We start from the raw sequence: 16,095 nt of genomic DNA, 5'->3' as shown, positions 1-16,095 counted from the left end.
TGCACAGTATTTAAAAACACAAAACAGATGAAATTATCCAAGAAATGGGAAAGATCAAATACTAAGTCCTGTCTTACTCCCACATTTAGACAGAAGTGAGGAATAAAGAAATGATAAAATCAGAGAAGAGGCTCCCCAAAAGATGAGGAAAACTAGGTGAATGGAGGAGGAGAAACAGAGTGATTTGAGCATAGTGTTAAAACTCTATGAAGATGTACAATATGAAAGCAAGAATGTATTCACTGGCTTTGATACCAAAGTCTTATGACTTCATCAGTTCACCTTTATGGGAGATTTAGGGATCGAAGCCAGAATGGACCAGCTTAAAGAGTGAATGGAAGACCAGAATCTTGCCTGTCCATGCCATGACCACATTCCCAGGTCTAGCTGCAGATGTACACCACTCACCTTGCCTGATGAGTTCCCCCAAACCACCTCCACCTGCACCAACCCCACATTCCTAGGTATGGTTCAATTGCTCAGTTCCTTTACTGGTCTTGTCTAGTGAGCTTCCCCAGAACCAAGCGTCTTAGTTTGGGTTTCTATTACTGTGAAGAGACACCATGACCACAGCAACACTTATATAGGAAAAGGTTAGTTGGGTGGCTTACAATTCAGTCCATTTTCATCATGGTGGGACATGACAATGTGCCGGCAGACATGGTGCTGGAAAAAGGAGCTGAGAATTGTACATCTTTGCTCCACAGACAACAGAAAGTAGACTGAAACACTGAGCTATATCTTGAGCATAGAAGACCTCAAAGCCCATCCCCACAGTGACATACTTTCTCCAACAAGGCCAAATCTCCTCTAACAAAGCTAAATCTCGAAGTAATGCCATGGGGGGGGGGCAATTACTTTCAAACTACCACACCAAGCCACCTGTGTTGTCTCCACATTTCCAGTCCTAGATCTGGCCACGCTGCTCCTGCAGCAGTCCCAGCTGAGGTGTGCTACTTTCTCACATCAGACACACAACCAATGAAAGAAGTCCATAAGCCCAGGTCACATCACAAACACACAAATAATATGAAAGGCCAAGCCAACAGGCCCCCCAAGCCCACTATAGAAATGTCTGTTCTCCAATGAGAATGATATAGATGAACCCTAGGACACAGAATTTAAAAGAATCATCATAAACATGAAAGAATTCATGGAACTTATTGAAAACACAAACAAATACCTCCGTAAACTTAAAGAGGACAGGAATAAATTCCTAAATGATGTTCATGAAAACACAAAAATACAGCTGATGAGAATGATGAACATAATTAAGGATCTGAAAACTGAATGCAGTAAAAAGATATGAATATTGAAGAGAACTGTATGAAGATGGAATTAAAAAAATCCCTCAATAGTCCAATTAGAAAACAAGCCATACAAGACTTGATGTGTATGTACAAGGACTTCATACCCTACCCCACCAGATACTTTGCTGATTCACAATAGCTAGAAAATGGAAACAACCTAAATGCCTTTTGACTAAGAGATAATAAAATGTGATACATACACTTAATGGAAATCTATTCAGCTATAGAGAGATGGAGTTGCTGTGGAATAATAGTTAAACTTACAGTTTTCCTTAGTTATAATAAAAGATAAATTAGGTACGAAACTTTGGACTCATGAATTGGACCAAGAGCCCCAGTTGCAGGCCAGCAGGCAGGACTCCTACAGGCTGGCCTCACCACCACCACCACCCCACCGGACCCTGTAACCTACAAGAACCACTCCATCCTCTAAAGCCACCCATCCTCCAAGACTGCAACTGCTCCCCAAGACACAGACTCCACCAGCTCTCACTGAACCAAGAAGGCCAATTGGACTAAGAGTGGCTCCCTGAGACACAGACACATTGGCACTGATTGGAGGAAGAGATGGGTAGACACCAGTGCAAGAATGCATTCAACAACATAAAGAGCAATATGGCACCACCAGAACCTAGTGGTTCTACATCAGCAAGACCTGAACATCCCAACATAGAAGAAGCAGAAGAAAACAACCTTAAAAATGACTTTAAGAAGATGATAGAGATCTTTAAAGAGGAAATGAAAAATTCCTTTTAAAAAATCAAGAAAAAAAAAACAAAAAATTGGAAGAAATCAATTAATCCCTTAAAGAAAACCATGAAAAAAGACAATCAAACAGGTGAAGGAAACAGTTCAAGACTTGAAAACTGACATAGAGGCAATAAAAAAGACATAAACCGAGGGAATGCTGTAAATGGAAAATCTGAGTAAACAAACAGGAACTACAGATGCAAGCATAACCAACAGAATGCAAGAGATGGAAGAGAGAATCTCTGGCATTGAAGATAAAAATAGAGGAAATAGATTCATCAGTCAAAGAAAACACTCAAGCCAACAAAGTCAAAACACAAAATATCCAGGAAATTTGGGACATCATGAAAAGACCAAACCTAAGGATAATAGGGATAGAAGAAGGAGAAGAATACCAGCTCAAAGGCAAGGAGAATATATTCAACAAAATCATAGAAGAAAGCTTTCCCAACCTAAAGAAGGAAATATCTATGAAGATACAAGAAGCTTACAGAACACCAAATAGACTGGATCCAAAAAAGAAGTCCCCTGGCCACATAATAATCAATCCACTAAACATACAGAATTAAAAAAAAATATTAAGAGCTGCAAAGGGGAAAGGCCAAGTAATATATAAAGGCAGAGCCATCAGAATAACACCTGACTTCTCAATGGAGACTCTGAAATCCAGAAGGTCCTGGACAGACGTTACGCAGACACTAACAGACCATGAGTGCCAGCCAAGACTATTATACAAACAAAATTCACAATCATCATAGATGGAGTAAACAAAATATCCCATGATAAAACCAGATTTAAACAATACCTATCCACAAATCCAGCCCTACAGAAAACTAGAAGGAAAAATCCAACCAAAGGAAGTTAGATGCACCCATGAAAACACAGGCAATATAGATAATCTCACACCAACAAATACCAAAGAAGGAAAACACACAACACTACCACCAAAAAAATAACAGAAATTAACAGTTACTGGTCATTAATATCCCTTAATAGCAATGGACTAAATTTTCCTATAAAAAGACACAGGCTAACAGAATGGATACAAAAACAGGATCCATCCTTTCTGCTGCATGAAAGAAACATACCTCAACTTCAAAGACGGATACTACCTCAGAGTAAAAAGCTGGGAAAAATCTTTCCAGTCAAATGGACTTAAGAAGCAAGCTGGTGTAGCTATCCTAATATCTAACAAAATAGACTTCAAACTAAAATTAATCAAAAAAAGATCAAGAAGGACATTATATATTCATCACAGGAAAAATCCATCAAGATGAAGTCTCAATTCTGAACATTTAGGCCCCAAATACAAGGTCATGCACATTTGTAAAAGAAACATTACTAAAGCTTAAATTGCACATCAAACCCCACACACTTCAACTTCCCACTCTCACAGACTTCAGCTTCCCACTCTCACCAGTGGACAGGTCTGCCAGACAGAAACTTAGATAAATAAGGGAACTAACAGATGTTATGACTCAAGAGGATTTAATAGACATCTACAGAACATTTCACCCAAACACAAGAGAATATACCTTCTTCTCAGCACCTCATGGAAACCTTCTCTAAAACTGACCACATACTCAGTCACAAAGGAAATCTCAACAGATACAAAAAAAAATGGAATAACCTCCTGTATTTTATCAGACCACCATGCCTTAAAGTTAGAATTCAACAACAACACAAACTACAGAAAGCCTACAATCTCATGGAAACTGAAAAATGCTCAACTGAATCACCACTGGGTCAAGGAAGAAATAAAAAAGAAATGAAAGACATCTTAGAATTCAATGAAAATGAGTGTACAACATACCCAAACATATGGGACACTATGAAAGCAGTGCTAAGATGAAAGTTCATAGCTCTAAATGCCTACATAAAGAAGTTGGAGAAATCTCACACTAGTGACTTAACAGCACACCTGAAAGCTCTAAAACAAAAAGAAGCAAACTCACCCAGGGGGAGTAGACACCAGGAAATAATCAAATTGAGGGCTGAAATCAATAAAATAGAAACAAAGAGAACAATACAAAGAGTCAATGCAACAAATCAATGCAAAAAAGTTAGTTCTTTGAGAAAATCAGCAAGATAGACAAACTCTTATCCAAACTAACCAAAAGGCAGAGAGAGAACATCCAATTTAACAAAATCAGAAATGAAATGGGAGACAAAACAACAGACAATGAGGAAATTCAGTGAATCATCAGGTCATACTTCAAAAACCTGTACTCCACCAAATTGGAAAATCTAAAAGAAATCAACAATTTTCTGGATAGATACCACATACCAAAATTGAATCAAGACCAGATAAACAGTTTAAACAGACATATAACTTCTATGGAAATAGAAACAGTCATTAAAAGTTTCCTAACCAAAAAAAGCACAGGGCCAGATGGTTTCAGTACATAATTCTACCAGAATGTCAGAGAAGAAGTAACACCAATATTCCTCAAATTATTCCACACAATAGAAACAGAAGGAACATTGCCAAACTCCTTTTATGAGGCTATAGTTATCCTGATACCCAAACCACACAAAGATGCAACAAAGAAAGAGAATTACAGACCAATCTCCCTCAAGAACATTGATGCAAAAATACTCAATAAAGTACTGACAAACCAAATCCAAGACTGCATTAAAAAAATCATCCAATACAATCAAATAGGCTTCATCCCAGAGATGCAGGAATGTTTCAACATACAAAAATATGTTAATGTAATCCACCACATAAACAAACTAAAAAAACCAAAAACAAAAACATGATCATCTCATTAGATGCTGAAAAAGCCTTAGACAAAATCCAACATCCCTTCATCATAAAGGTCTTGGAGAGATCAGGGATATAAGGAACATACCTAAACATAATAAAGGCAATTTACAGCAAGCCAACATCCAACATCAAATTAAATGAAGAGAAACTCAAAACGATTCCACTAAAATCAGGAACAAGACAAGGCTGTCCACTCTCTCTATATCTATTCAATATTGTACTTGAAGTTCTAGTTAGAGCAATAAGACAACAAAAGGAGATCAAGGGAATACAAATTGGAAACAAAGAAGAAGTCACACTTTTGCTATTTGCAGATGATATGATAGTATACATAAATGACCCCAAAAACTCTACCAGGGAACTCCTACAGCTGATAAACACCTTCAGTAATGTGGCAGGATACAAGATTAACTAAAAAAAAGATCAGTAGCCCTTCTATGTACAAATTATAAATGGGCCAAGAAAGAAATCAGATAAACCTCACCCTTTATAATAGCCACAAGTACTATAAAATACCTTGGGGTAACTCTAACCAAACAAGTGAAAGACCTATATGACAAGAACTTTAAGTCCTTGAAGAAAGAAATTGAAGATGATATCAGAAAATAGAAAGATCTTCCATTCTCATGGATAGGTAGGATCAACATAGTAAAAATGACAATCTTCCCAAAAGTAATCTATAGATTTAATGCAATACCCATCAAAATCCCAACATAATTCTTCACAGACCTCAAAAGAACAATACCCAACTTCATATGGAAAAACAAAAAACCCAGGACAGTTAAAACAATCCTGTACAATAAAGAAACTGCTGGGAGCATCACAATCCCTGATTTCAAGCTCTACTTAATATAGAGCTGTAGTAATAAAAACAGCTTGGTATTGACATAAAAATAAACAGGTGGTCCAGTGGAATTGAATTAAGGATCCTGACAGTAATCCATACATCTATGAACACTTGATTTCTTTGACAAGCCAAAACTGTACAATGGAAAAAAGAAAACATCTTCAACAAAAGGTGCTGGCATAACTGGATGTCGACATGTAGAAGATTGCAAATAGATCCATATCTATCACCATGAACAAAATTCAAGTCCAAGTGGATCAAAGATCTCAATATAAACCCAGTTACACTGAACCTGATAGACAAGAAAGTAGGAAATAGCTTTGAACACATTGGCACAGGTGACCACTTCCTAAATACAACACCAGACACTGAGATCAACAATCAATAAATGGTATCGGGGACTAGGGGGTCCAGCCCCTCGATAGTCCCCTCCCAGGGCCCGAGAAGAATCTACAACCAGCTGATAATTAATCTATTAACCTCTAGGCTATCTCTCCAGCCCCAGATAATTAATCTTTGATAAAAAGAAATGAATCTATATACACAAAACTCCTTAGTTCATACACTTTATTATTCTGTGATAGTTCTCTCTCTACACAGCTTCTATTCTGCTCTCATGTCTAGCTCCTTTCTTGCCTGATTTCTCTAAATTTATCTACTGTCCACTCTAGGTTCTATCTTAATTCCTTCATCTAGTTCTGTGCCTTCTAGGTTCTCATCTATCTAGTTCTTTCCCCTATCAGCTCCTCTCCTGTCTCCTTCTCTCTCATCTGGCGTTTCCTCATCTTGTTCTTCCCCATCTGGCTCTTCCTCATCTTCCATCTCGTTCCTCTAGTCCTCTCGTCTAGCCCTTCAATCTAGTTCTTCTTCCATTTCAGTTTGTTCCTCTCAAGTTCTTACCCATCTAGTTCTTCCATACTCTTTTCTCTTCTCCGTCCTGTGCCCTGGAAGTCCCAATATATAAAGGGAGGGTCCGAGCTAAATTGTGTAAAGCTATTACTTAACGTCCACCTCTCTAGGCGGTGTTTCCTTGTGGAATTTACCGTAAGTCAGGAGACTTGCATGTGGGCTGTTATCATTGTTAGTCCTCAGAAGTTGGGTGCCCACCTGGGTGGTGTTTCCTGTAGTCCTTGAAGAAAGTGACTAAGGGAGATAATCTGATTCCAGAAAAAGCCTTTCCTGAGGCTGTTCTCCAAATACCTGGAATGTGTATGTCCAGAGAGTGATCAGTCTACACTGTTAGTCCTTCTTAGGGGGAAGTCAATTGGAAAAACTATGAAGGCACACATGATTTTCATAACAGAATACAGCTGATATATAACAAGCCAAGTAACACCAAAAACTCCTTGAGATTTGGCTTCCTCTGGAGGAATTCCCTGATTCCTCCAGGTAGTGACTTTGCCATAACCAGCTGAGGTCTTATGATATATTCCTGCAGCCTGCAGCAAAATGAGACCTCCTGAAACCAATTAGTTTCTGTAAGGCAAAGACCACAGTAAATAAGACAAAATGACAGCCTACAGAATGGGAAAAGATCTTCACCAACCCCACATCCGACAGAGAGCTGATCTCCAAAATATATAAAGAACTCAAGAAGCTAGATATCAAAATGCCAAATAATCCAATTTTAAAAATGGGGTACAGAACTAAACAGAGAATTCTCAACAGAAGAATTCCAAATGGCCAAAAGAAATTTAAGGAATTGCTCAACATCTTTAGTCATCAGGGAAATGCAAATCAAAATGATTCTGAGATTCTAAATTATACCTGTCAGAATAGCTAAGATCAAAAACACTGAGGACAGCTTATGTTGGAGAGGATGTGGAGCAAGGGGAACACTCCTCCACTGCTGGTGGGAGTGCAAACTTGTACAGCCATTTTAGATATCAGTATGGTGACTTCTCAGAAAATTAGGAATTAATCTACCTCAAGACCCAATGATACCACTCTTGGGCTTATACCTAAGAAATGCTCAGTCATACCATAAGGACACATGCTCAACTATGTTCATAGCAGCATTATTCATAATAGCCAGAAAACAACCTGGATGCCCTTCAACTGAAGAATGGATAAAGAAAATGTGGTAAATTTACATAATGGAGTATTACTCAGCTGTAAAAAGCAATGACATCATGAAGTTGGCGGGGGGGGGGGGGGGGGGGGGGGGGACTAGAGGGGAGGGGATGGGGGATGAGAACGTGACAGAACAGGATGTTCAAGCTGGTGGAGGGATGGAGTGGGAGAACAATGAAAGAGATATCTTGATAGAGGGAGTCATTATGGGGTTAGGGAGAAACCTGGTGCTAGGGAAATTCCCAGGAATCCACAAGGATGACCCCACCTTAGATTACTAGCAATAATGGAGAGGGTGCCTGAACTGGCCTTTCCCTGTAATCAGACTGGTGAATACCCTAACTGTCATCATAGAGCCTTCACCCGGTAACTGACTGAAGCAGATGCAGAGATCCACAGACAAGCACCAGGCCAAGCTCTGGGAGTCCAGTCAAAGAGAGGGAGGAGGGATTATGAGAGCAAGGGGAGTCAAGATGATGATGGGGAAACCCACAGAGACAATTGAACCAAGCTTGTGGGAACTCACAAACTCAAGACTGATAGCTGTGGAGCCTGCATGGGACAGAACTACGCCCTCTGCCTGTGGGAGACAGTTGTCTAGCTTGGTCTGTTTGAGTGGGCTCCCTGGCAGTGGGATCAGTATCTATCCTTGGTGCATGAACTGGCTTTTTGGAGCCCATTACCTATGGCGGGACACCTTGCTCAGCCTTGATGCAGGGGGAGGGGCTTGGTCCTGCCTCAACTGAATGTCCTAGGCTTTGCTGACTCTCCATGGGAGGCTTTACCCTTTCAGAGGAGGAGATTGTGGTAGGGGTTGAAGGAAGCCTGAGGGAAAGGCAGGGGGAGTGGGAAGAGGGATGAGAGGGGGAACTGTGGTTGGTATTTAAAATGAATAAAAAATTTAAAAATATATATCATTACATGTGAATATATATGTATTTTGAATGCAGTTATACCACATGGAGTCACAATGCTCTCCCAAGAGAGCTATAGACTATCAAAAATGCCAGTGCCAGGCATGGAAACCTCTCTTCAAGTTGTTAGGCGAGTATGAGTCTATGTGTGTGTGTATACATGTAACAATAATAACTAAAGAAATGGCCATGAATTTGACAATGAGTAGTGGACCTGGGAAGAAATGAAGAGGGAGAGAGGGGTGGAAATTATGCAAATGCAGTTACTCTTGTAAGAAATTCTCAACAACCAAAAGGTAAAGAGAGAAAATGAAAATAAGTAAGAGTGTGCAGCTAAATTTGATTTTGTTTGCTTTAAGTTTTACTTGGAAGTAGAAAAACATGCAAAACCCTACAAGGAGATATGAGGTCAGAGTTTGATTAGTGAATCACTGAAAGGAAAGAAAGTGGAGACAGAGAAAGAAAGGGTTAACAGAAAAAAGGAAGCGTAAAGAAGATCCTGTCAGGGTACATGATGAGAGCTGTGAGTAACCTATCTACTGGGATGTATGTATGGGAGGCACATATATTTGTACTTACGCAGTAACTTATCTTGCAGTTCTAGTCAGCGGTAGAAGGATTTGGCTAAAAGGAAAGGGGAAACTATTCAGGGACATGAATATTCGGAAGTGTTCCAAAATAATGAGCCATACTGACTCAGGTTCTTTCCTGCGGTCCAGCCCAGACTAAGAACCTGGATACAGCTTGCTTCCTTTGAAGTCCCTCTTTATGTTTATTTTTAGTCGTTGCTAACTTAAGGCACTTTTACTTTAAAAAAAATTATAAATCTATTTGTGGTATCTGCTTGGTGTTGTCATAAACCAGAACTCCACATTGCAATCAATCAATTCAAGATGGATCTAGAGAAAGGACTCCTACGAGAAATGATCTTCAAGAACTACACAGTTGTTAGGAAATAGGGGACAGATGATCACCATCAGCCAATTTCCTCCTTGCCTCAATGCCTTGCCTCCTTCATATAATTTAAAAGCTTCAAAGAAGGCAGTTCATTTGAGACCTTAGGCCCTGCGCATCCTATGCACAGTGAACCCGTCACAAAGGTGAAAGGGGACCCTGCAGCAGTTACTCCTTTTCCTCTTATCTGCCTCCTTCCCATCCTCCTCCTGCGCTAGAGCGTCAGCATGTATAATGTGTGGAAAATTACTGCTTTTATTCAGACCAGTCTCTCAAATAAGTTCCTTGGAACAAAAAAGGATGGCGCATGCTTGCCTTCTGGAAGCTCAAGGCGTTGCCTGGCTCTGTGAACAAGATGATCTGATCCTGCAGATAGACGTGCCTCAGAGTTGCTTTCAGTAATTTGGGTGCCTGTGATGTACGAACAGACAGGAAAATGGAAACAAAATCAACAATTCTATTCTATTGCACACGTTGCTATCCCATCAAAGCAAATGTTAAATATTTCCTAAGGTTATGTGAGCAAACATTTCAATTTATAAGGAAAGATTTTTCCCACAGGGATATGCTGACCTTTCCAAGTGGGGGGTGGGGTGCATGCACAATGCACTCAGACGCCAAGCATTCTGACATTTGCGGTAGAAGGAAGTCTGTGATTTGCATTTGTCCTAGGCTCCACCCATGCGGTTTGTTAGTGTTTTCTCTCTTGAGGGTTTTTCTTTTTACAAGGTTTGGAGTTGTTTCCTTACTTCCATTTTGGGTCAGTGAGTACTTATAAAATTTATCTAGTCCTAATCTTGCCAGGTGAAATAAGTGGTAATTTAGGAAAACAAATTTATAGCAAACTACTCTCGAGACAATGTCCACAAATTGCTGTCTGAAAATACAAATAATTAGTAAGTCCAAATAAAATGAAATAGGCTTATACCAGTTACTTTTAAACCAGCCAGGAGTGGTTCATGCATTTAATTCCAGCACTCAGAGGCAAAGGCAGGTGAATCTCTGAATTCCAGGCCAGCCTGGTCTACAGAGTGAGTTCCAGGCCAGCCAGGGCTACAGAGAGAAACCCTTTCTCAAAAATCCAATAGTGATAATAATAATAATAAACCACTAGAAATGTCCTCTGGAATGACCACCAATTTTGCCTGTCATGAGTGTTACATGATTCTATGAAAAAAATCCAAGTAATTTTTAAATCCAAGTGTTACTCAGAAGAATTTTAAGACTGAAGTATTTCCATTGAATTCAACTTTGTCAAAGGCATATTCATTAAAAAACATTTTGAACAAGAAAAACCCAATATATAAAACATATCCACAGCACAATGTTTTGGGGATGACAGTAAGCCTGGGACCTTGCCACCTGCCTTCGCCCATCTCCTACCAAAATGAGGGCACAGCATCTGAAAGAGTTTGAAAACCACTTTACTATGTACCATGTTCTTTGAAAATTGTCAGTTTATACAAGACTTCATATGGAAACTCTCAGTTAATTGGAATAGTATTCTGGTTAGTACTATTTTTAGAAATGTGTTTCCCAGTGTCATGTTGGTTTAACTGTGAAGAGGACGAATTACCTCCTACTCAGAGAAGGGAGGCCATGTAAGCATCTGGGCCCACAGTGACATAAACTGATGGAGAAGTCAACATCCCCTCTCAACCTGTAAATATCAGAATAGGCCTCATAGCTTCTTTAGAATGTCCATTCTTCCTTTGAATCAAAATAGCTCAGTGTTTGAAATGATTTACCAGTTTCTCTTCTTACACTAAATAATAGGTCCTTGCATTCTTAAACTGAACTTTGTTTTACACCATCATAATCATTTCAGAAATATTTGTTGTGCAGAGAAAATGAAAACAGTTTTAACAATTTTCCTATCTCCCCGCAGAAAGCAGTGTACGGGGGTGGGGGGGGCACTTTCAAAATATCATCCATGTACTACTTTGATCCATAAGGGCTCCCTCTGATCAAGACAGATTAGGAAATCATCAGATGCAGGTGTACACAGTGCTTTATAAAATAAAGCACTTGTATTTCTATGTGTTTTAAACTTAAATGTGGCAGGTTAAGTATGTCTATAACTGTGTACATACCATACTTCATTTAGCACTACAATAAAATGCAGATTCAAAAATAAAAATTATATTTACTTTTGGTATTTTGAGACAGGGCCTCACACTGCAGCTCAAGCTGGCCCTGAATTGTGATCCTCCTGCCTTATCTCCTAAATGTTGAGATTATAAGTATTCACTACCACTATCAGCTTCAAAAATGTTTTGAAAAATGTATTTTGGAGCTGGGTGGTGGTGGTGCACACCTTTAATCCCAGCACTTGGGAGGCAGAGTTAAGCGGATCTCTGTGAGTTTGAGACCAGCCTGGTCTACAAAGTAAGTTCCAGGACAGTCAGAGTGGTTACACAGAGAAACTCTGTCTTGAAAAAAACCACAAAATGAAAAACAAAAATGTGTTTTGGTTCTCCAGGCATAGTGACACATGCCTTTAATCCCAGCACTTGGGAGGCCGAGACAGGTGGGTTTTAGATCTCTATGAGTTTGAGACCACCTGGTTTACAAAATGTGCTCCAGGAGACCACAGAGATCCTATCTCAAAAAAAAAAAAAAAAAAAAAAAAAAAAAAAAAAAAAAAAAACCAGAAAGGAAAAAAGAAAGTCTCATCTTATCTAGCAATTGTTGCTTTTCTGCTATAAAATAAGCACAGTTTTATTCAACAAAAATCAACAAGTTTATAAACAGCAACAGTGTATGAGCTAAGAATTCAAACTATAGTTTGAATATTTTAACAAATTAAACTACGAGGTGATAATTAGTCATTTATAAGGAAACAAAACTGGCAGAAGAGTACAGTAAGAAAATCTAACGTTGACTAACCGTGTCTTTTGAATTTTCTATGTGAGAAGTTGAATGTTCTGTTATTCTGTGTCTCAACCAGATCCTTCAGATGGTCACAGGTTATAGCAGAAAGGGTCTCTAACAAGGCATAATATTGGTCTGCATATGCATGACACCTGCAGCCTTGACCTTATTAGAATTATGACCCAATCAAATGAGCTTTATGACCTAACTTTACAAATGTGAAATTATTGTTTTGTCCATATTTGACCCAATAAACTGTGAACACCTAAAGACACAGCATTGCCACTCAGTTACAGTCATCAATTACAGAAAATAAAACTAAGGTCATTTATTAAATGTCTTATCTCATGCCCCCAGCCCCAAACCAATACAAGGTCTCACTATGTAGACCTCAGTGGTCTGAAACTCACTATGTAGACAAAGCCATCTTTGAACTCAGAAATCTACCTGCCCTTGACTGCTGAGTGCTAGGATTACAGCCATGTGGTACCATGCCCATTTTAAATAAGTTTTTTAGAAAACACAAACAGATGTTATTTACTATCAGTTATTAATTCCATCTTCGTTGAGTTAGAACTGGGAAGAACATCTAAAACCTAATATTTTTGGCAGTTCATAGCACATCCGGTTTGAATATCATAGAAGTCATAATCCACTGGGAATTGTGATTAATCACTTTATAACCTACTCTGAAGCTTGACATTTTATACCGTGTTGCTCAAACTTCCTAAGCTGTATTGTGAAATGATGATTGACTTACGGGAGTGCCAGGTAGCTTGGATAGTTTTTCAGACTTAGTGCTAAGCATGTAATATTTAGGTTTCCGTTGCTATGACAATATATTGAGACAAACAACTTAAATGGAGGAACATTTTACTTTGGCTTACAGTTTCAGAGGTCATAGTCCACATGGCAGTGTCCTGGTCCCATTGGTTTTGGGACTGTGCTAAGGTAGAATATCCTGGAAGGATAGAGTGGAGGAAAGGTTCTCACCTGTAAAAACTGAGAAGTGACACAGAAAAGAGGAGTGGACCATGTTCCAACATCCCTTTCAATGGTACACCTCTATGACTACAGGCCAGCAACCAAGCCTTCGAGTAACAGCCGGCAGGGCACATTAGCTTAAGATGTATGACATCACACCCTAACTGCTGACATACTCAATCTGGACTTCAATGCAAAGACTATTGCTATGTGTAACTAGCCAGCCTCTCCTACCTTCTGCAAGGGCCAATAACAGCACTGAAGAGACAATTAGGAAAATATCTGTAGGACCTCACAAAGAAAAGTGGACAGGGCCTGGCAACTCCCATTTATTTTTTTATGATTTACAACAAGCCCAGTTATGTAGTCCAGGCTGGCCATTAATTTGAGGCAATTCTGTCTCAGCCTCTTAAGTCTTGAAAATTGTGGGCCTGCCCTGCTCTCCCATGCCTAGCTAAAATCTCCAATTTATAGTCAACACTTAATAGTCTCATTTAACCCTTAAAACCACCACCTCCATTTACTAAACATGCCTAATGGCTATAACCAAGGGACACTGAAAGATTAAAAGGTAGGAAGAAAGTACAACAAAAAAAGTTGTGCATGAAAATTTGGTGGGCCATGACTGTAATCTCAGCACTAGGGAAGTAAAGCAAGTTAGAATTACCTCAGCACTAGGGATGGCAAGTTAGAATTACAGTTAGCCTGGCCACAGAGTAAGTTCTAGACCAGTCTAGAGGAGGGGGCAGGGGAGAAGAAAAGGGAATCCTTATAGTTGCTCCTATGATCTTGAAACAAAACTGAATATTCTAAGCAAAAATAAAGGAGATCACACATACATGTGTACATGCATGCACACAGTTCTTTTTGACCATACAGCAAGTCAAAAACAAAGAACTAGGTCAAAGGTAACATCGAGCTGAAGTTACTGGTGAATCAAATGTACTCTTTACATCTTCTCCGGCCCTCTAACTTCCTTCTGAAAAGGCCTAATCTCATCTCCTTTCCTAAGACAACCAACCTACAGAACAAAGCCCATGCCTCACTCCACTTAGCTTCCATTAGAATAATCGTTCAACTTGCAATGGTTACATTACCTTCCACACCTAATAAAGGGTTTCCTTTGAACAAAGGTATAGAGTGTGAAAGTGACAGCAATTGGTAGATCACAGCAAACCTGAACTAGATAGGCTTAATTAAGGTCAATGTATCAGCTGTATCTGGCTCATCCCATCCTTTTAGTACATGAAACATCGTAATTGTCTTAGGGTTTTTGAACACTGGTTATAGTTAGGTTCATACTTGGTAATAGCCTGGTCCAAATACAGGTCCTATCACTGCCATTTTCTTATTAACTACCAATCTTCATCCAGAAATAGTCACTGTTGCAGCCAAAAGTGAATACACACCAAAACTGAGGAATCTAGATGAAAATGCTTTCGCATCATCAGTTCAAAATATTCAGTCAAATATCACCAATAGCCAAGAAAGGGCATTCTAGCTAAAGCTTATTAAGAAAAGGTTGGGAATTCAACATTTCTATTAAATACATGAAATAAGCTTTACACTGTCTTTGATTATTTATCTCAAGCACAGAATTTAGATTATGAGCTGAACTTCACAAGACCTGGCATAGTTCTTCTGTTCTACAAAACATCTAAAACCCATTATACCCTGCCAGGCCATGGTGGCATATGCCTTTAATCCCAGCACTTGGGAGGCAAGGGCAGGCTGATTTCTGAGTTTGAGCTAGCCTGGTCTACAGTGTGAGTTCAAGAACAGCCAAGGCTACACAGAGAAACCATCCTGAAAACAAAACAAAACAAAAACATTATGCTTTATCAAAATCAAAAGAACTAAAAGAAAAAACATAAATTTGGAAGCTGAAGAACACAGTTTGCTACCATGAAGTATTTATCAGATGTATTTGACTCCCATGAATTTTGTGGGGATCATACATACCCAATTTAACATAGAAGTTTAGGTAAAAATATTATTCAAAATTGTTAAAGAAGAATCTATTTCTTGCTAGTTGATCATATATGCTGTAATTTCTAACAGGTTTTAATTTCTCAAAAGCTAAAGAGTCAAACATAAAAATTAGCTCATATACTCAAAAAGCATGACGAAAGCAGACCTCAGTACTGCTTGCTATTGGGGGAAGGCAGTAAGATTAACTACACTAAAGAAAATTACCCTTTATGAATCCTACATTCATAGACATCATATCTATCTTCATAATGACTAAAATAAATAAATGGGAGAGAAGAGATTATTAAAATTCTAAGTTTAATTCTACCCAATTGTGAGTGTATTGGAGAAAGAATAAACATGGTAACTGGCAATGTGGTCAGGTGCTCAAAAACTCTTCGTACCAGAGCTCAAGTCAACTGACCATAATACTTAGTCTGAAATCTCAGGCTAAGAAAAATTTAAAAGTCTCAATGTACAGTTATTGATTTTTCTATGAAGTACTGCCTTAATTCAAACATATTAATAATGTTTGGCCTGCACACTGTCTATGACATTGTAAAGCCCCACAAAATGTTAATCTATGTAATAACTATGAAGAAAGCAAAACATCTTTAAAAATTCCAAAGCCACAGAAAATCAGGCCAG

The sequence above is a fragment of the Peromyscus californicus genome, unplaced genomic scaffold, assembly GCF_007827085.1.
Source record: "Peromyscus californicus insignis strain IS unplaced genomic scaffold, ASM782708v3 Scaffold_20__1_contigs__length_68692818, whole genome shotgun sequence".
In the NCBI taxonomy this organism is placed as follows: domain Eukaryota; kingdom Metazoa; phylum Chordata; class Mammalia; order Rodentia; family Cricetidae; genus Peromyscus; species Peromyscus californicus.
This window is presented reverse-complemented; position numbering follows the sequence as displayed.